The sequence below is a fragment of the Notolepis coatsorum genome (assembly GCF_963971535.1).
Source record: "Notolepis coatsorum genome assembly, chromosome: 14".
NCBI classification, from domain to species: Eukaryota; Metazoa; Chordata; class Actinopteri; order Aulopiformes; family Paralepididae; genus Notolepis; species Notolepis coatsorum.
In genome coordinates this window covers 98,568,584-98,590,096 of record NC_140178.1, presented here as the reverse complement: position 1 = coordinate 98,590,096, position 21,513 = coordinate 98,568,584, and the positions used below count along the sequence as shown (strand labels likewise).

The 21,513-nt window shown below is 46.5% G+C and overlaps 1 protein-coding gene across 1 annotated transcript in view; it reads right to left on the bottom strand.

Annotated features, from left to right (window-relative positions):
• The window catches only part of btr30 (bloodthirsty-related gene family, member 30), a gene marked incomplete at its 3' end in the record, with an annotated part of 74,578 nt that extends 60,254 nt beyond the window's left edge, over positions 1-14,324 (bottom strand). Inside the window, exon 1 of the mRNA XM_084328722.1 lies at positions 14,267-14,324. The remainder of the gene's footprint in view (positions 1-14,266) is intronic.
• Between the last annotated feature and the right edge of the window lie 7,189 nt (positions 14,325-21,513).

Genomic DNA, 21,513 nt, shown 5'->3' with positions numbered 1-21,513 from the left:
GATAATAAAAAAAAATAAAAAATAAGTTATCACGTTATAACGTGAAACTTTAATGTTAAAACAAGAAGTTATCACGTTATAACGTGATACGGATTTATTTGTTCTGTTTCTGGTGTGGCAGCAATACGCTTCTGTACAAAACGTTCCATGTTTCTGGGGCACAGAAGCTAAAAGCAGATTTTTCTAATTCAGTGCAAACTCTGGGGACCTTAAAGTGTTAACCCTTTCACTGCCGCACTACCAAACGGTTAACCCTTTCACTGCGACAATATGCGGAAGGTTAACCCTTTCACTGCCACACGACAGAAGGTTAACCCTTTACTATCACACTACCGGCGGTAACCAGTAAGGGTTAACCTTCTGTCGTGTGGCAGTGAAAGGGTTAAAGCCAATCACCAGAGGGAGTATGATAAGATCCAGAGCTCCAGTCCAGTAATGAATGTGATGTAGAGTGATGTAGGGTGATGTAGGGTGATGTAGGAGTGGTGTAGGATGGTGTAGGGTGATGTAGGGGTGTTGTAGGATGGTGTAGGGTGATGTAGGGGTGGTGTAGGGTGGTGTAGGGTGATGTAGGGTGGTGTAGGGTGGCGTAGGATGGTGTAGGATGGTGTAGGAGTGGTGTAGGGTGGTGTAGGATGGTGTAGGATGGTGTAGGAGTGGTGTAGGGTGGTGTAGGGTGTTGTAGGATGGTGTAGGGTGTTGTAGGGTGGTGTAGGGTGGTGTAGGGTGTTGTAGGATGGTGTAGGATGGTGTAGGAGTGGTGTAGGGTGGTGTAGGGTGATGTAGGATGGTGTAGGGTGTTGTAGGGTGGTGTAGGGTGGTGTAGGGTGGTGTAGGGTGGTGTAGGATGGTGTAGGATGGTGTAGGAGTGGTGTAGGGTGGTGTAGGGTGGTGTAGGAGTGGTGTAGGGTGGTGTAGGGTGGTGTAGGGTGGTGTAGGGTGATGTAGGGTGATGTAGGGTGGTGTAGGATGGTGTAGGATGGTGTAGGAGTGGTGTAGGGTGGTGTAGGGTGATGTAGGGTGGTGTAGGGTGGTGTAGGGTGGTGTAGGGTGATGTAGGGTGATGTAGGATGGTGTAGGGTGGTGTAGGGTGGTGTAGGGTGGTGTAGGGTGATGTAGGGTGGTGTAGGGTGATGTAGGGTGGTGTAGGGTGGTGTAGGGTGATGTAGGGTGGTGTAGGATGGTGTAGGGTGGTGTAGGGTGATGTAGGGTGGTGTAGGGTGGTGTAGGGTGATGTAGGGTGATGTAGGGTGGTGTAGGGTGATGTAGGGTGATGTAGGGTGATGTAGGGTGATGTAGGGTGGTGTAGGGTGGTGTAGGGTGATGTAGGGTGGTGTAGGATGGTGTAGGGTGGTGTAGGGTGGTGTAGGATGATGTAGGGTGGTGTAGGGTGGTGTAGGATGGTGTAGGGTGGTGTAGGGTGATGTAGGGTGGTGTAGGGTGGTGTAGGGTGATGTAGGGTGATGTAGGGTGGTGTAGGATGATGTAGGGTGGTGTAGGATGGTGTAGGGTGGTGTAGGGTGGTGTAGGGTGATGTAGGGTGGTGTAGGGTGGTGTAGGGTGGTGTAGGATGATGTAGGGTGGTGTAGGGTGGTGTAGGGTGGTGTAGGGTGGTGTAGGGGTGGTGTAGGGTGGTGTAGGGTGGTGTAGGATGATGTAGGGTGGTGTAGGGTGGTGTAGGGTGCTGTAGGGTGATGTAGGGTGGTGTAGGATGGTGTAGGGTGGTGTAGGATGATGTAGGGTGGTGTAGCGTGGTGTAGGGTGTTGTAGGGTGGTGTAGGGTGTAGTAGGGTGGTGTAGGATGATGTAGGGTGGTGTAGGGTGGTGTAGGGTGGTGTAGGGTGATGTAGGGTGATGTAGGGTGGTGTAGGGTGGTGTAGGGTGGTGTAGGGTGATGTAGGGTGGTGTAGGATGGTGTAGGGTGGTGTAGGGTGGTGTAGGGTGATGTAGGGTGGTGTAGGGTGATGTAGGGTGGTGTAGGATGATGTAGGGTGATGTAGGGTGATGTAGGGTGGTGTAGGGTGGTGTAGGGTGATGTAGGGTGGTGTAGGATGGTGTAGGGTGGTGTAGGGTGGTGTAGGATGATGTAGGGTGGTGTAGGGTGGTGTAGGATGGTGTAGGGTGGTGTAGGGTGATGTAGGGTGATGTAGGGTGGTGTAGGGTGATGTAGGGTGGTGTAGGGTGGTGTAGGGTGATGTAGGGTGATGTAGGGTGGTGTAGGATGATGTAGGGTGGTGTAGGATGGTGTAGGGTGGTGTAGGGTGGTGTAGGGTGATGTAGGGTGGTGTAGGGTGGTGTAGCGTGATGTAGGGTGGTGTAGGGTGGTGTAGGGTGGTGTAGGATGATGTAGGGTGGTGTAGGGTGGTGTAGGGTGGTGTAGCGTGATGTAGGGTGGTGTAGGGTGGTGTAGGGTGGTGTAGGATGATGTAGGGTGGTGTAGGGTGGTGTAGGGTGGTGTAGGGTGGTGTAGGATGATGTAGGGTGGTGTAGGGTGGTGTAGGGTGCTGTAGGGTGATGTAGGGTGGTGTAGGATGGTGTAGGGTGGTGTAGGATGATGTAGGGTGGTGTAGCGTGGTGTAGGGTGTTGTAGGGTGGTGTAGGGTGTAGTAGGGTGGTGTAGGATGATGTAGGGTGATGTAGGGTGGTGTAGGGTGTTGTAGGGTGGTGTAGGGTGGTGTAGGGTGGTGTAGGGTGATGTAGGGTGTTGTAGGGTGATGTAGGGTGGTGTAGGGTGATGTAGGGTGGTGTAGGGTGGTGTAGGATGATGTAGGGTGATGTAGGGTGTTGTAGGGTGGTGTAGGGTGGTGTAGGATGATGTAGGGTGATGTAGGCTGATGTAGGGTGTTGTAGGGTGTTGTAGGGTGGTGTAGGGTGGTGTAGGGTGGTGTAGGGTGTTGTAGGGTGTTGTAGGGTGGTGTAGGGTGGTGTAGGGTGATGTAGGGTGGTGTAGGGTGGTGTAGGGTGGTGTAGGGTGTTGTAGGGTGGTGTAGGGTGATGTAGGGTGATGTAAGGTGGTGTAGGGTGATGTAGGGTGATGTAAGGTGGTGTAGGGTGATGTAGGGTGATGTAGGGTGGTGTAGGGTGATGTAGGGTGGTGTAGGGTGTTGTAGGATGGTGTAGGGTGATGTAGGGTGTTGTAGGATGGTGTAGGGTGTTGTAGGATGGTGTAGGATGGTGTAGGGTGGTGTAGGGTGTTGTAGGATGGTGTAGGGTGGTGTAGGGGTGATGTAAGGTGGTGTAGGGTGATGTAGGGTGATGTAAGGTGGTGTAGGGTGATGTAGGGTGATGTAGGGTGATGTAGGGTGGTGTAGGGTGGTGTAGGGTGGTGTCGGGTGTTGTAGGATGGTGTAGGGTGATGTAGGGTGGTGTAGGGTGGTGTAGGGTGGTGTAGGGTGATGTAGGGTGGTGTAGGGGTGATGTAGGGTGGTGTAGGGTGGTGTAGGAGTGGTGTAGGGTGATGTAGGGTGGTGTAGGGTGGTGTAGGGTGATGTAGGGTGGTGTAGGGTGGTGTAGGGTGGTGTAGGGTGGTGTAGGGTGATGTAGGGTGATGTAGGGTGGTGTAGGGTGGTGTAGGGTGGTGTAGGGTGCTGTAGGGTGGTGTAGGGTGTTGTAGGGTGGTGTAGGGTGGTGTAGGATGGTGTAGGGTGGTGTAGGGTGCTGTAGGGTGGTGTAGGGTGGTGTAGGATGGTGTAGGGTGGTGTAGGGTGCTGTAGGGTGCTGTAGGGTGGGAGATCATCAATAATGTCTGTTTAGATGCCAATGCATGTCACGTCTCTCTCTCAGAGAGGACCACTCACTCAACATTATCACAATCAGAATCTGAATCAGAAAGGTCTTTATTTGCCAAGTAGTTTTCACATACAAGGAATTTGCTTTGGTCATTTTCGGTGCGACGTTAGCGGACAGACATTAACAGATAATACAATAAAGAGGTGGAGTAAGATAAAAAAAAAAAAAATGAACTAAGTTGAGCACAATAGAATATAATATAATTATGAAATAAAATATAGGCCAGGGCTGTATAACTGTAAATAAAGAGGTAGAATAATATTATCATGATAGGATACAATGCCTTGTTGATACCAGCTCTGCTAATAGGCTGCTATCTGTCCGCACCATGAAGCCACGCTGACAGGGTTGTGTTCTCATCCCTTCAGCGTTCCTTCCTTTGTTTGTTTATGTTTATGTTACCAGTGATATGTCATGATTCATGCCAACTCATATCTTATATCAACCCTGGGAGCGGCCCCTCCCCCCCACCAGGCTGCTCCGACGGCACCTCACCCTTTCACTACCACACTACCAAATGGTTAACCCTTTCACTGCGACAATACAGAAAGTTAACCCTTTCATTGCCACACGACAAAGGGTTAGCCTTTTCACTACCACACTACAGAAGGTTAGCCCTTTCACTACCACACTTAACCGTATGTAGTGTGGTAGTGAAAGGTTAACCTTCTGTAGTGTGGTAGTGAAAGGTTAACCTTCTGTAGTGTGGTAGTGAAAGGTTAACCTTCTGTAGTGTGGTAGTGAAAGGTTAACCTTCTGTAGTGGGGTAGTGAAAGGTTAACCTTCTATAGTGTGGTAGTGAAAGGTTAACCTTCTGTAGTGGGGTAGTGAAAGGTTAACCTTCTATAGTGTGGTAGTGAAAGGTTAACCTTCTGTAGTGTGGTAGTGAAAGGTTAACCGTCTGTAGTGTGGTAGTGAAAGGTTAACCTTCTGTAGTGGGGTAGTGAAAGGTTAACCTTCTGTAGTGTGGTAGTGAAAGGTTAACCTTCTGTAGTGTGGTAGTGAAAGGTTAACCTTCTGTAGTGTGGTAGTGAAAGGTTAACCTTCTGTAGTGTGGTAGTGAAAGGTTAACCGTCTGTAGTGTGGTAGTGAAAGGTTAACCTTCTGTAGTGTGGTAGTGAAAGGTTAACCTTCTGTAGTGTGGTAGTGAAAGGTTAACCTCCTGTAGTGTGGTAGTGAAAGGTTAACCTTCTGTAGTGTGGTAGTGAAAGGTTAACCTTCTGTAGTGTGGTAGTGAAAGGGCTAACTTTCTGTAGTGAATTGAATTAATTGAAAATGGGGGACCCTGATGTCGTACTGTATTGTATCCATTCTACAATCTGTTAATAATGTTTTCAATCAATCAATCAATCAATCAATCAAAGGTTAACCTTCTGTAGTGTGGTAGTGAAAGGGTTAACCTTCTGTAGTGTGGTAGTGAAAGGTTAACCGTCTGTAGTGTGGTAGTGGAAGGGTTAACCTTCTGTAGTGTGGTAGTGAAAAGTTAACCTGTGTGGTAGTGAAAGGTTAACCGTCTGTAGTGTGGTAGTGAAAGGGTTAACCTTCTGTAGTGTGTTAGTGAAAGGGATAAGCTATAGCTTCTAGGATTCTAAAATAGAATTCTGAGAAAACATTCCAAAACACACACTTAAGTCCACCTGAAAAATTACAGGATGCCATGGATGTTTTCGACTCCTCTACAGACAGAACTTTCCATCTGTTCACCCTGTTCATCTTTCCTACACCTGCTAGGGTCCACGAAACAATGACACTGCAGTCAATCTACAATCCCATCCACATAGATATGAATATCATCTGATATCTATATGGGGTCAACCCATTTTCAATCACAATCAATTAAAAACAAAATCATGGTTAATTTGCTAATGATAAAGCACTTGTTCTGAGTTTACTTTTAGACTATTACAACCTTCTCACAACAAACTCACACGCATAACTGACGCCACCGCTGGGATAATCTGTCTCCCCACACGCAACCTCTGAGAGCTGAACAATGTGGCTGTCGCAGGCATTGAAATACAACAGAACAGGATGTCACACACACACACACACACACCAATCACCACCTCCTACTGCTTAGGTACAGATCACTGAGTTACAGAACACTGAGGCACAGAACACTGAGGTACAGAACACTGAGGTACAGAACACTGAGGTACAGAACACTGAGGTACAGAACACTGAGGTACAGAACACTGAGGGACAGTTAACCTTCTGTAGTGTGGTAGTGAAAGGGTTGACCTTCTGTAGTGTGGTAGTGAAAGGTTAACCTTCTGTAGTGTGGTAGTGAAAGGTTAACCTTCTGTAGTGTGGTAGTGAAAGGTTAACCTTCTGTAGCGTGGTAGTGAAGGGTTAACCTTCTGTAGTGTGGTAGTGAAGGGCTTAACCTTCTGTAGTGTGGTAGTGAAAGGTTAACCTTCTGTAGGGTGGTAGTGAAGGGGTTAACCTTCTGTAGTGTGGTAGTGAAGGGGTTAACCTTCTGTAGTGTGGTAGTGAACGGCTTAACCTTCTGTAGTGTGGTAGTGAAGGGCTTAACCTTCTGTAGTGTGGTAGTGAAGGGGTTAACTGGAACATCGGCATGAAGTTCATTTACATGTGAGCTGCCTACAAGAATCACAAACAACCGAAAGGAGCCTATCAAACTGAGTTGTTAAACCACACAAGCACCATCTGAATGGAGGAATTGATTGTTGTTAACTCAATGGCCGCCAACAACGATTATATACGTGTTTGGCCCGACAACCGTTGAACACCAACCACGTATATATACGTTATTTGATCGTTATTTCTTTTATTCTATATTTCTATTCATTACAGGCACACAGACCCGGGGTTAACATGGGGAATCATCCTGAAAATTCCAAAGTGCAATATTGGCCGCATCCAGCTAGACGGCGGTATCAAGCCGCCTTTGTAACCTTGTATCGTGGCCTGTGGAACGGCCAAATGTCTCGGGTTTCATTTTTATTTGTCAGGCGAGGCGAACGGTTCTCCCGGTTCCATTGAAGCGCGTCAAATATCCCCGATCCATATGTTGTGGTGGATTATGCCGTGGACCAAATGGACATTGGATGTACCAGATGGCGATCAAACAATTGGAATATTATTTTTGGAATACTCCCGATCACAGGTAAGGACGATTTGACGTACATTTTTGCTTGATCCTGCAATGCTTTTATACCGATCGGGCTGATTTTTGTTTTAGTGTTCAATACAAATGCCGTTACTGACAATCAAATAATCAGAAACGACCCCCCCCCCACCCTTTCATGCATTCATGATGGAACATAATACTTATGATATAGATTTGATTTCGGAATAATAGCGTATACAGGCAAGTAACGGCAACGTCTATAGTGGAATTGACGTATACGGCTATAACTCAGCATTTCGGGAATGACCCTAGACCGCTCTAAAACCATACTTATATTCACCACGGTATAACACGGGAACATATGGATGGAAAAATGTATTTGTTCACATATTAAACAGGTGATGTTAAATGGGCCATAGTATTGTATCCATAGCTATAATATAGAATATAGTTATAGCTCTACAAACAAGGTGATGCACATGCACTCCTATCTTTTAAAGCGTGGCAGTGCTGGAGCGGGGCCCGTCTAATTCCCGGCTGTCAATGAGTTAATGTAAAATTACCCCAAATGTTAGAACTGTTGTTGTTATTGTTGTTGTTGTAAAAAATTATGACTAAAGCCCCGTTGATCTCTAGATTAAGCCATGTCAGATATCCAATTGGCTATATAAATGTCCTAACCCAACCCCCTCCAATGTACAGTAATTGACCAATTATGGTTTTGTCAATATTCCAATGTACAGTTTTGCTTGTACAGTTGTACAGTGTTCCCCACCCACCCCTCCTACCCAATCCCCCCCACCCCACCCCACCCACCCAACCACCTCCAATGTACATGCATAGACGGCCTTTGCTACGTTTCACCCGTTTCACCCGTTTCACCCCGCCTGGCCTGCTAGCAGGGCCCTGTGTTGACAAAGGTAACGCACCCTGGATTGAAATGCATATTATGTGCACAGTGTGGATAAATGATGCAAGATAGAAACGCTTGAAAGGGAACAGTTTGCTCATTGTGAGCCACTGTACCCATGTGTGTGTGTGTGTGTGTGTGTGTGTGTGTGTGTGTGTGTGTGTGTGTGTGTGTGTGTGTGTGTTAATCTGTTAATACAATTTTCATTCAATCAATCACCGTGCAGATTGATTCATTGAATGAAAACTTTATTAACAGATTGCAGAATGGGTACAATACAGTATGGCTCAATACACACAATTGTTAACACTTTCAGTGCCACTCACGAGATATCTCGGGTTTATTTATAGGTGGTTGAAAGCCACTCACGAGATTTCTCGGAATTATTATTATTTATTTTTTTTAGCGATCTGAAATCATATTGCATCACCCGAGCCTACCCGAGTATAGCCGAGCGGCGCCGGCGATCATTGTGGAAAAAAGCGCCCCCTGTCGTCTCCCAGATGACATAAGTGATTTTGGAATGGACTCAATGAAAATGAATGGGGAAAAAAATCCGGTACTCCACATTTTCCAGTCCACTGATCCAGCCGGGGTTACCACAGTTCATTCTGGAACCTCAGATCCCCGCTGATCATGGAGTTCTACAGTATCGCGTTGGATCCATACACGTATCGATTTTTTCGAATGGTGATCAGGAATTGGAATATACCAGTTGGATACCATCTGATGTCAGGTAAGGACTCTATGTTATCAGTGGTAGGATAATCAGAGTAAGTTTGATGAAGATATAGGCTGTTTTGTGAAATGTCTTCTTTCGGTTTCACTGTAAAAGTCCGAGAGGAAATCAATGAGGCGATTATCCGTGCGCGGCCGTAATGTGCTTGCGTGCACGTATAATATTGATCATCTAGCGTTTATTTGAAAACGATTCATAAAAAGGCCGACGAATATCAACGTTGTGGAATATTCCACTAAAAGACGATTTTCATAGAATGCTCCAGAATGGGCTGTTTTCTATCTGAAAACGGGTGCTTTTCTAAATGCTCTGAAACGGAAACGACGCGATAAAAAAACAATCTGCCTTGACAGCACTGACTGGAAAATAGGCTTTGATAATGCGATGGGCAGATTAGACACATAGCCATAATTTAAAACATAGATTAGGCGATATTAACGTTAACATTGGCGCCGATGGTGGCATTCAGCCGGTAAAAAGGAAAACCAGGCGTGGCGCTCAAAGTGTTAAGGGGATGCAGACCAGAGAAAGACTTTCGTCTTGTTTACATCAGGGTCCCCCATTTTCAATTCATAATGAATTTTAAGTAAGGGTGCAACTTGCTCCGTGCAATCCATTCTTTGTGGATCTAGCCCTCAGTGTGTTAAGAACGCCGCTGTTGGTGAGGATGTTTTTTAAATTTACCATCAAAGCAAGACTGCAGGTATTACCCAATAAATACAATCTGTCCACCTGGTATCCTCACAGTCCATTCTGTTTAAAGTAAACCATCAGGATTCACAACAACACGTCGAATCCATTGCACTCATAACAAATGGATGTAATGCATACATTGGGCTTGAACTATGACCTCTGCCAGTGGGTCTTGGACTTCCTGACTGGCAGACCCCAGGTGGTGAGAGCAGGCAACTGCACCTCCTCATCCATCACCCTCAACATAGGGGCCCCCCAGGGCTGTGTTCTGAGTCCCCTCCTCTACTCCCTGTACACACACGACTGTGTGGCTCAGCGGAGTAGCAATACAATCATCAAATTTGCTGACGACACAGTGGTGGTGGGCCTGATCTCTGCCAACGACGAGAGGGCCTACCTGGAAGAGGTCAAGGTCCTGGCGGGATGGTGCCAGGAAAACAGCCTCTCCCTGAACGTCAGCAAAACAAAGGAGATGATTGTGGACTTCAGGAGGTCGAGGGTCAAGGACTACAGCCCCCTCAGCATCGACGGGGCACCGGTTGAGAGAGTCAACAGCTTTAAGTACCTCGGAGCCTACATATCCGAGGATTTGACATGGACCACACACATTGACAGTGTTGTGAAGAAGGCACGACAACGCCTCTACTTCCTCAGGCGCCTAAGGAAGTTCCAAGTCAGTCAGAAGATCCTTAAGAACTTCTACTCATGTACAATAGAGAGCATCTTGACCGGCAACATCACCTCCTGGTTTGGGAATAGCACTGCACAAGACCGAAGCAGACTACAAAGAGTGACACGTTCAGCCGAACGCACAATTGGAGGGGGGCTCCCCACCCTCCAGAACATTTACAACAAGCGTTGCAAGGGCAAGGCGAAGAGAATCATTAAAGACTCCAGTCACCCGAACAACTGCCTCTTTGAACTGCTGCGGTCAGGCAAGCGATACCGGAGTCTCAAGGCGAGCACAGAAAGACTCAGAAGAAGCTTCTATCCCCAGGCCATCAGGCTGCTAAACGAACAATGAATGAACACTACACAACAACAACCACCAAACGCACATAGCACACACATCCACACGCACACACTCACTTTAAACAAACACACTGTAGCACCCACTCCACACACTTTATAGCACACACCCACTTTAAACAAACACACTGTAGCACCCACTCCCCACACTTTATATTTATTGATGAAGGATTGCACTACAACTCGTACACCTTACTGTAAATTGTACCTAAATTGTACCTCATCCCATTTCTGCTTTGCACTATATAGTACTGTACATTAGTACACTGCATAGTATTGTATATTATATGGTAACTCAGAACATTGTACATATGTCTATACCGAACACTGTGACCTCATTTTCTTCTTCTAAAATTACATGCTATACTATGTTATTTGATACTATCTTGTCTAGCACAGTCTCTGGAGCGTAACAGTAAGAAGCATTTTGTATGAAAGTATTCTGTACTTCTGTATGACAACTATTAAAGAAACTTGAAACTTGAAACTACAAACACCTTTACATAGCTCGTCATGACCGTATTGTGGACATTGTGTCTGATGCGGTATACAAAACATCTCACCATCTAGTGCAGCAATGTACAAACATACTAGAGTGCTACCAGAATGGTTTGGTCTTACCAACGATTATCTTTTCTAACAAGGAGGTGCTAATCATAGAAGTAGGCTGTGCCTTTGATCTGTACATGGACCAGGCCTTCCGGGACAAGTATATAAAATACCAACCACTGCTCAATGTGATGGCCGGCCTTGGGTACGGGGTGGGACGATACATCGATCCAGATCGATATATCGATCTATTGTCAATGATCTAATAGGATCGATGCAACGTAAAAAGATCGGTTCATATTGCGATACTCTTATTTTGAAAATCCCCTGGAGCATATCTGCAACAACAACAGTAGCTCCGCGTGTGTAGATGTTACAGCATAGCTCCAGAGTCCGCCTATTTTGCGACCAGAAATAAGTGCCTGCTGTTTTTTTCCACAACGGGTCAAATGCATCTAACATCCTCGCCATTCCTTTCCTGTTAAGCTGTAGACCTATTTTCAGAAGTTTTGCCTAAAGGTACATGCCTAAGTAAATGGAAGATTGCTCCACTTCTACAAGGTCAATTAGCATGTTCTTGGTATCTAGGAACATCTAGGGACCTGGGGGTATGGATTCACAGTGTCAGTAATATTGTGTCTGTTACTAGGCTTGTGTGAATTGTAATAAAAAAAGGAGAATATACATTATGATTTTATTTTGCATCTGTGCCGGTGAATAACACGATGAAAACATTGAGGTTCTTTTGATTACGCTCACTGAGCTCATTCAGCACCTTCTTGAGATCAAGTGTACAAATAATCTGATTAAACAGAAGGATTTGTAGATACAGTAATAAATTATAATCCATTTTAATTATAAATTCATATTTGACATTGAACTTGACCTGTGTGTGTGTGTGTGTGTGTGTGTGTGTGTGTGTGTGTGTGTGTGTGTGTGTGTGTGTGTGTGTGTGTGTGTGTGTGTGTGTGTGTGTGTGTGTGTGTGTGTGTGTGTGTGTGTGTGTGTGTGTGTGTGTGTGTGACGAGCCAGGAAAACAAACAAAATGTAACCACTGAACTTTGTTAAGTAGGAATCACCTAATCAGATACAAATAATGGTTCAGAATTTTTCAGATTCAGATTCAGACAACTTTATTGATCCCGCGTGGGGCAATTCATATTTGCAGCTTCACCAACAAGCAACAAAGACAAACAAACAACAAAACATCTCAACGACAGCATGTCATAATCACAGCACGGGCCTACTTCACTCCCCCTCCTTTTCCCCTCACGTCCTCCACACGCTCCTCTTCATCCCCCTCTCTATCCACTGCGCACTCCTCATCATCCTCTCTTTCTTCAGTCACCCCTTCCTTCACCCTCATTCGCCCAGCTGTATTCCATCCCCCTGATTCACACACGGGCGAGCACCCCACTCTCCCCAGCTGCACTCAATCCTTCCCTGATGAGGGGACTATATCTGCACCTCGACGCTGACCAGAAGCTGTCGTGGTATTAATTACCACTGTCCAGGTACGACGTCTCTGCCACAAGCTCTACTGCTAGATACCCTCCGTGTATTGGCTTACTCTAACCCGTTTCTCTCCTGTGCCCCAAAGGACCGCCGTCCCTGTCTGGACGTCACCTGTTCCGACTAGAGGAACACCTATTCTCCCGCTGCCACCCAGCAGCTCCCCCGACAAGCACCAGGACCGCTTGCTCGCTCACTGCCGCCGTGGCAGCCACAGGACAGAACATTAACCCCGTTCTATTTCCCCCCCAATTCCTGTGTTGCTCAATTTCCATTAAACACCCTTGAAACCGCTCCTTTCTCTTCTCGTGTATTCAGCAATTGGGCTGTGCTCCAGACTCCAGTTCTCACACAGCACGGCAAATAAAAAGAGAAACACTCCATGTGATACACAATCCAGCAGTAAAAGTAAAAACAGACAATTGGGCCAACAACACACGCCTACTTCATAGACTTTTAATACAGACGGACACGCAAGTCGTAGCTAGCGAGTGCTACATGGTGATCATGACTCATGCACCCAAACAAACACTCCAGACAAACTGGCTGTACCAAGGAATCTGCTGTTCCATTAGTGGAAGAGAGCTGCTGCAGTGCAGCGGATGGTAATTTATGGTAATAGTCATTTAACCGGTTAACCGTCTGTAGTATGGTAGTGAAAGGGTTAACCATTTGGTAGTGTGGTAGTGAAAGGGTTATCATAATTATTACTATTAATACGGAAGGATACACTGACACATTGTAACTATTGTTGGAATAACGTTACACACATCTCCCATCAACACGGTTGAATTAGCGTAATAATTCCTGTCATCATACATGTTAAATGGTGAGTTTTAACACAGAAGCAGTGAGTGGAGCTGCTGTTGTTGTTAAATTATGATGGAACGCTGCCAAAGTATTCCCGATTTATGACCACGTTTTTGTGAGAGTGAACGTTCAGAGCTTCATTCCTTTTTTTTTTATCCACATTTTCTCCCATTTTCTATATTTTCTCCCATCCCAATTTCGTATCATCCAATTCAACCCTCCCCTGTCACGAACGCTGTTTCTTGCCTCCCACAAGCCGGCTGCAATGTGGACTAAGTCATACATAGCACAAGTCCCCTCCGGTACTTGAGGTAACAGCAGTCGCATCTTTTCACCTGCGCAGCTCGATCTCTCAGTGGCGAGGAGTAACGCGTGGGAGGCTCACGCTGCCCCCGACACTTCCTGATTGCACAGTCTCTGGAGCGCAACAGTAAGAAGCATTTTGTATAAAAGTATTCTGTACTTCTGTATGACAACTATTAAAGAAACTTGAAACTTGAAACTTGAAACTACTGCGCAGGCGCACCAACCGACCTGTAGGAGTCGCTGTCCACAACGCCCGAACCCCACCCATCAGTTTCCCACCCCCTAATACGGCCAATGTGTATTAGTACGGACGACCAGCTAAACTGAAAGCAAATGTGGAGCGCTGGGCTCGAACAGGCAAGCCCAGCGTCTCCAGATTTCGTGGCGAGCGCCTTGCCCACTACGCCACGTAGCCGTCCGGTTCAGAGCTTCATTCCTAAAGAGCAACGAACGTCTGGACCCTTAACCCTTTCACTACCACACTACAAAAGGGGTTAACCCTTTCACTGCCACACGACAAAGGGGTTAACCCTTTCACTGTGACAATACAGAAGGTTAATAACCCTTCCACTGCGGTTACCTTCTGTAGTGTGGTAGTGAAAGGGTTAACCTTATGTAGTGTGGTAGTGAAAGGGTTCAAATAAATACATGGCTGCCACCAGGCTCACAAGCTCTAGGTGTCAACTAAGAGTCCATATTTAATAAAACAATACCAATAAATGTATCATAAATTAACTGTAAGCTATTATTATTGTTGTAGTATGTTATAAAAGATTCCATAATGCAACAGTATGAACAACGCGTAACAGTCCACACCACAGTCATCATCACTCACCTCAGGGTAGATCTCTCTCTCTCTGTGTGAGTGCTGGTCTCAGCGTCTGTCCTCCTGCTTGCTGCTAGTGAGGAATAAGCCTGTCGTACCGGTTGGTGTGTGGGTGTGTGGGGGTGTGAGCCTAGTGGGAAGTAGGGGGCGTGTTTGTCACGGGGTGTTGACAAATACAAAAAACTAAAAACAACAAGGTGTAAAGGTGAAGTTGTCAGGTGAGTTTGAAGTCGAACTTCCTGTTGTTGAAGGAAACTACTGTATAAAAGAAGGAAGGATCATCACGTCAGAATACCAAGGAAACTATAAAAGAAGGAAGGGTCGTCACGTCAGAATGCCAGCGTTCTACGCTTTGCTTGGTGTCAGACTTTGGTGCTAGTTCTATTGAAGCCTGTATTAAAATATACAAACTATCTGAGGAAATATACATCAACCAATATATCAAACGTTAGTTAACAATGCAACAGATTGCTAATAATCCTGACATTCAATCATTCGTTCGTAATAACCTGTTTAAATGACTGATGGCTGATCCCATTCAACTCAATGCCAGACTGAAAGCTTGGCACCAATGTGTGTTCATGTGCTCCACAGTGACGTGAGGACCCTTCCTTCTTTTATAGTTTCCTTCTTGTTATTATATATTATATATATATGTCCATAGCACTGTGGAACTTCCTCATTTATGTCTTTGCACCATTGTTATCAAACAGAGGCCTATTGTGTTGTGTAGTTCTCTTCCTTCCAGTATGGCTGCCTGTAACCATGGTAACAAAGGTTTCTGTGGTAGAGTAGGTAAACACTGGACTGTTCGCTGACTTGTTTACACCATCCAGTAATAAGACACCAAATGATTATGCTGTTGATATATTTCTCATATACAGAGAGGCGGCACGGTGGTGTAGTGGTTAGCCCTTTCACTACCACACTACAGAAGGTTAACCGTGTGGTAGTGAAAGGTTAACCGTCTGTAGTGTGGTAGTGAAAGGGTTAAAGTGCCACTTGCAGGTTAAACCCTATAGTCTTCAATTATGTGTAGTTTACATCATTGGTATCTATTTTCATTATTTATTTTGATTATTATTATTGATTATTATTGATGCCGGAAATTCCACTCAGAAAGGGTTAAAAATGTCCATGCACGAATAACATGTATGGAGCCAATGAAAAAAGCTTATCAGACGCTATCAGTGCCGTGACGTCACTGCAGGTAACTTTTCCCTACCTCTCATACACTACAATGGAGTTTGACGAGCGCGGAAAGCCATTTCCTTGATCCAAATGGACGCCTTACAAGACGAAAATGGGTTTAATCATCGGAGAGACTTTGATGGACCAGCTACTACTGCATTTTTGGTTGAATCAAAGGTAGTTATAAGGGTTTTAATGTCGTAAAAAAAGAACTACATTTACCAATAGGCAGCCTGTTGTTCAATACGCAGCACTATTGACTGTTGCCTTATCCCCGTCACGGGTCATAGTACCAAGCTAGCTAGCTAACGTTAACGTTAGTATTATGTCTACTGTCGTGAACCATTTTAAATCGGGGCATGTAGAGGAGTTTCGGGAACGAGTCAAATGTGCAGGTCCTCTTCTCAGACCTGTGGGGCAAAGCACTGCACGCATCATGCCGGCTAGCAAGCTAGCTAGCTACACGTCACGGCATGTTGATACGATAGTAGCCCCTTTCGTGACTGTGATGCACTCGGTGCATCACAGTCACGAAACGGGCTACCACGATAGCTAACTAACGTTAACGTTACAAGCTCAAACACCTTATAACTACTGCTACTGTCGTGTCCATAAGTTCCCTGGCAGAATACTTTGTTTGTGAGGACAAACGTATACAGGAGTTAGGAGTTTCGAGAATGCCGGCTAGCAAGCTACTAACGTTATATACACAATATGTACAACAACACAATGATTTACATTAGTATTTACAAATATGGTAACGTGGTTGTGGCTTTTACAAATAGTGGTTAGCTTTAGAGATAAATGGCTATGATCACGGATCACTAGTGTTAGGTGAAACAGATACTAGCCACAGATTCCTCGGCTAGTAGTAACAAGAAGGCTCTTTGCTTCCTGCTACTACCTGCGTGTGATTCTCAGCGCCCCCTGCTGCCCTGATACCTGGTGTGACATCATCATTACGATGACACACGCACGCTATGAAACATGGATTAAAATATGCACTTGCGTGGTGGTTGTGGTTGGGCGGACAACATTTTTGATAAAAACGCTAAAACTGGGTCAATTTCGATACTTTTTTCCCCCTCTTCATGAAAGTCACCGTTGGCCTAGTCCACATTGTTTATTGAACAAAAATACAACCTGCAAGTTGGCCTTTAACCGTCTGTAGTGTGGTAGTGAAAGGGTTAACCTTCTGTAGTGTGGTAGTGAAAGGGCTAACACTTTGTCGTGTGGCAGTGAAAGGGTTAACCTTCTATATTGTCGCAGTGAAAGGGTTAACCATTTGGTAGTGTGAAAGGGTAAACACTGTTGCCTCACAGCAAGAAGGTCCTGGCTTCGATTCCCGCTTGGGGACCGGGTTGCCGGGTTGCCGGGTTGCCAGGCAGGGTGCGAACCATGGGGAGCTGGGGCAGCCATGGCTCCCCTATATGAGACATCAGCTCCCCTGAAGACATGATTTGTGAATTTTTGGGGGGTCTCTAAAATACTGACAATAAATGCTATTTTTGCCATGCATTTAAAAAATGTCTGTAATTTTCTGTATCGTCATCATCGTGTATAATAATAAAATTAGGCTATTTTGATGTATGATTAATGTTTTGCGCACTAATTCACCGTAATAGACAATAGCATAAATCTATGGGGTTGCGGCACTGCAGATATACCCTACTCGTAATAGATGGCAACATGCATGCTATTCTTGCGTTTACCATTCGGAGCGTGGCGGCGCTGCAGCCTGCAGGCACAAATCAAACTTCACCCGCTGTATAAAAAGAAAAAAAAATACAGGATAATGTTGAAAGTTAAACGAAATATCAAAGAAGTAAGTGTCATAATCACAGCACAGGCATATTTCACTCCCCCTCCTTTTCCCCTCACGTCCTCCACACGCTCCTCTTCATCCCCCTCTCCATCCACTGCACACTCCTCCTCATCCTCTCCTTCTCCATCCACCCCTCCCTTTACCCTCATACGCCCAGCTGTACTCCATCCCCCTAATTCGCACGCGGTCAGGCACCCCACTCTCCATAGCTGCACTCAATCCTACCCTGATGGGGGGACTACTTCTACCCCTCGACGCTGACCAGAAGCTGTCGTGGTATTGATTACCACTACCCAGGTACGACGTCTCTGCCTGAAGCTCTGCTGGATTCCAACCTTGTATTTGCCTACTCTAACCTGTTCTCTCCTGTGCCCCAAAGGACCGCCGTCCCTGCCTGGACGTCTCCTGTCCCCGAAGAGGAACACTTGTTCTCCCGCTGCAGCCCAGCAGCTTCCAAGACAAGCACAAGGACCGCTTGCTCGCTCGCTGCCGCCGCGGCAGCCACAAGACAGAACATAACCCTGTTCTATTCCCCCCAATTCCTGTGTTGCTCATTTTACAATTAAACACCCTTGAAACCGCTCCTTTCTCCTCTCGTGTGTTCAGCAATTGGGCTGTGCTCCAGACCCCAGTTCTCACAGTAAGCCTTCTAACCAATTTTGGTTTTACAAAGAAGGCGAAGCAGCCTGCTGTGGGGACTACTTCTGTGACATGCAGATTTTGAGAATTGGGCAGATCTTCACCATCAGGTGGGTGGCGAGTAATTTTAATACTGTAAAAGCAGTCTGGAATAACTACCCTGCTTTAGCACGCCACTTTAAAACAGCAAGTGAGGACGCATCTTGCAGGCAGCTGATCCCAGGCTTTTGTGGTCGCTTCTGTGTTAAGGTAAGACCTACTTTTCCTAATTACAGTAACTGTATTATTATTATTATTGCTCATTTATAAAATGTCTATGGTATGATTATTGCACGCGTTGGTTACATGCGCAGCTGCGCTTGTCTCGTGTGTGGGTGCGTCACTCTTTGAGTACTGACCAGGGTGCCACTGCTGACTGGTGTGATAATGTAGCATTTGCCTACTATAATAATGTTAGACTCGATGTGTTTGGTCGTGGACTTGTTGTTCGGTATTGGTTCATCCGTGTGTTTATGTGTAAATAGGACTGTTGTGTGTGAATTTTAGTGTTGGATCAGAGGGGTTAATCTGAGCATGTGTATTTCAATATGTGTGTCTTCATCATGCATGCAGACCTGTGTGGTGTACTGTGGACTATGTGTGGTTCTGTAACGTTACTCATACCTATAGCCTATGTCAGCAAGCGTCACAGTAAAGTCGCGCAAGCAAGGTGTCTCGCGGAGTCGGGATATCGCACCCTGACTCTACCAACGAGGCAATCACGCCCAAGGGGGACCCTGACAAAAAGGGGCAGTCTGATATGGGGGGAGCGCTCATCACCCCCGGTGAATGAGGTAGTTCCCCCGCTGAGCATCTTCCCGGCTTAGCTTGCTGAGGACAGCCTGCTCTGCGGCTGGACAGGCATGGTGTGACACCGTAGCCCTGTAGTGATATTACTACCACCCAAATTACGCGTGCCTGACTGACCACCGCAGGATCGGAAGTCCGGACGGGGGAGGCACTAACGTAATACCCGGCCTGGCGAGGGCGGGGCTGGGGGAACCCGCGCTGCGACCTCCTGGGCCTAGGGTTCACGCAGGACGTGTGGTGCGGGAGCCTCCTGACAGTACAGCATTCTCATAGACAGACCCAGGCCTAGCCAGCAGCTGGGTGTCAGCCCCTGTCTTCATGAGAATTGATATGTGGGGCCGCTTGCGCTTCACTGGAAGAACGCGGCCCGCAGCCAGAGGGGACACAACAGAGCCCTGAATCCCGTAGTGTAGCGGGGGGAGTGAACGGAGAGCGTGCTAGACACAGCTAGATGGCAATGGTTTTTTAGGGCGTGCCCATCTAATACAGCCGATCCCTCGGCCGCCGAGGCTGTCGGCGCCGTGATAACCTGTTCTCCTTGTGTCCAGGTTATCCCAGGCGGGGGACACATGGCCGCCGGTTGGGGTCTTGCCGCAGCCACTGGCGAGACCGTGCTCTCACCTCTGGCTGTGCGTGTGGGGCCGCGTGGGGCCCCGGTCAAATACTGCCCGCGCCTCCGTGGACAGACCAAAAAGTCCATCCACGGAGAGGGGAGCCCTGAGGAGAACTCTCCTCTCCTCCTCCAGGGGAGATTGCTCCAACCAAAGATGTCTGTGAACAAGAGTCGACAGCATCCTAGCCCTCCCTGCGGTTATTGCCTGCGGCTGGGTCAAAAGCTGAATAACCTCAAAACCTTGCGCGATGGTTTTGACGTCGGCTAGCCCTAAGACCCCATCACCCGACACCATTTTAGGCAGAAAAACAGCCAATTGAGTTGCTGCTAAATTCTGTACTGCGGCGGTATAAATTTCAACAGCCCACTCAGCCACCTGCCGGGCCGACTCGCCCCTTGGCGTCGGCTACCGGTCGGGATACCGCTCTACCATGTCAGGACAAAGGACCGATGCCACCCGCTTCTCTAAGCACGGCACACCAGTGGCGGCTGCTGACCAAATTCTATTACTAGTGAAGCACTGCCTCACTAGTAGTGATGCAATAACCTCCACTGCGGCACACCTGTCCTGAGCCCCGTCGTCAGACCATCCACCCGTGTAAGGGATGAATGAATGAAAACTTTATTAACAGATTGCAGAATGGGCACACTTACCACGGCCCAATACACACAACTGTTAAGGGGATGCAGACCAGAGAAAGGCGTTTGTCTTGTTTACATCAGGGTCCCCCATTTTCAATTCATAGATTCATAAATGCATAGGGTAGACAAGCCTCATCCAAACCCGCAACATTAGATACCGTTTGACCTACAGCAATGTAATGGTTAAACGGTGGGAAACTGAACACAGCCCCGGCGGGACACATGGGAGCAGCGACCCGAAAAGCAACAGAATTAGTAGTAGCTGCGCGCGCCATGATAAATGGAAAAACATTTAACAACGTGTCACATTCATCCAAATACACAGCCCCCCCCCCGCGCCATCACACTGACCGGTCGTCACACGGGACAACAAGCAGTAGTGAACATGCTGGCGAACCACCGGCGAAAGTCCAACATTGTTTAATTTCTCCTTTCGCTTCACAATAGTTTCCACTGGTTGAAATGCATTTGAACAATCTCACGCTGGAAAAAGACAAGGAAGGGCGTGGACGTGGCCACTTCCTGTGTCTTGTAGGCACACACGGGAGTAGGCGTGATCACGTGCAAGTGACGTGCATGTGCAACTTTTTCACGCGCACAATAGGTGAGTGGAGATGGCATCTCATAATGGCAGAGCGAGACGCGATTGGCCAGTATGACCTATAACCGTACCAAAGGAAAATTGGCTCAATTGCAAGAAAATAAAGTTATCAAGTTATCAAGCTATGCTATTACATTCTGCTCAGCATAATTTGTATGCAAAATGTTGTGGTTCCCTGCTTTAGTCTGTTGACACATTTATATACTAAATGCTTTTGTAGTCCTGTGTCATACCTAAATGTCATATAAGTGAATTGTATAGAAACAACTCACCAAAAGTGACTATTGCACAACTGATTTGACAAAAAATATCCACCAAGGGGGGAAACCCCCCCTTCACCCGCCCACCCTCCCTCCTTGCCATACCTTTTTTTTTTTATAATTTTATTTTCATTTCAACCAGCATGGATACATACAGGATATGGTCAGTGTCAAACAGAGAGACATCCACTTTGGTTCTTTTTTTTTTTCACCCCCACTCCCTCTCACCAGTTCCCTCCCACCAGTTCACCCCCCCCCCCCCCTCCCAGGTTCAACTCAGACTCACATTAGGCAAACACTAAACTAACAGAAATAAGTCAAATGCAAACGTAACAAAACAAAAACAAAAACACATTCACATCTTCAACTTGCCCCGAGGTCTCAACATAGTCTCATAGAGTCAACTATGGAAGTGTACACATCCTTTCATTCTCCATATATGTCAAGAAAGGTTGCCATGTCTTATAGAATCTATCCATAGAGCCTCCTAAGGTGCATCTCATCTTTTCCAAGTGCAGGAACCCCATTACCTCTCTGGTCCATTGGACATGTGTGGGAGAGGCCTCCTGCTTCCACATCATAAGTATTAAACGCCTAGCAATTAAGGTAGAAAAAGCAATGATTTTCGAGTGTTTT